At 50.0% G+C, this 270-nt stretch overlaps 1 long non-coding RNA gene across 1 annotated transcript in view; it reads left to right on the top strand.

The window, feature by feature from the left end:
* Positions 1 to 270, top strand: part of LOC128249810 (uncharacterized) — a 4355-nt gene that overhangs the window by 2946 nt on the left and 1139 nt on the right. The gene's annotated exons all lie outside the window — the stretch shown is intronic.

The following is a 270-nucleotide window of genomic DNA, read 5'->3' as shown; positions in this document are numbered from 1 at the left end:
GTTTCGATTCCCAGACCGGGCGTTGTGAGTGTTTATTGAGCGAAAACACCTAAAGCTCCACGAGGCTCCCGCAGGGGATGGTGGCGAACCCTGCTGTACTCTTTCACCACAACTTTCTCTCATTCTTACTTCCTGTTTCTGTTGGACCTGTAATTCAAAGGGGCTAGCCTTGTCACACTGTGTCACGCTGAATATCCCCAGAGAACTACGTTAAGGGTACATGTGTCTGTGGAGTGCTCAGCCACTTGCATGTTAATTTCACGAGCAGGC

Source organism: Octopus bimaculoides, chromosome 18 (genome assembly GCF_001194135.2).
Source record: "Octopus bimaculoides isolate UCB-OBI-ISO-001 chromosome 18, ASM119413v2, whole genome shotgun sequence".
Lineage (NCBI taxonomy): Eukaryota > Metazoa > Mollusca > Cephalopoda > Octopoda > Octopodidae > Octopus > Octopus bimaculoides.
This window is presented reverse-complemented; position numbering and strand designations above follow the sequence as displayed.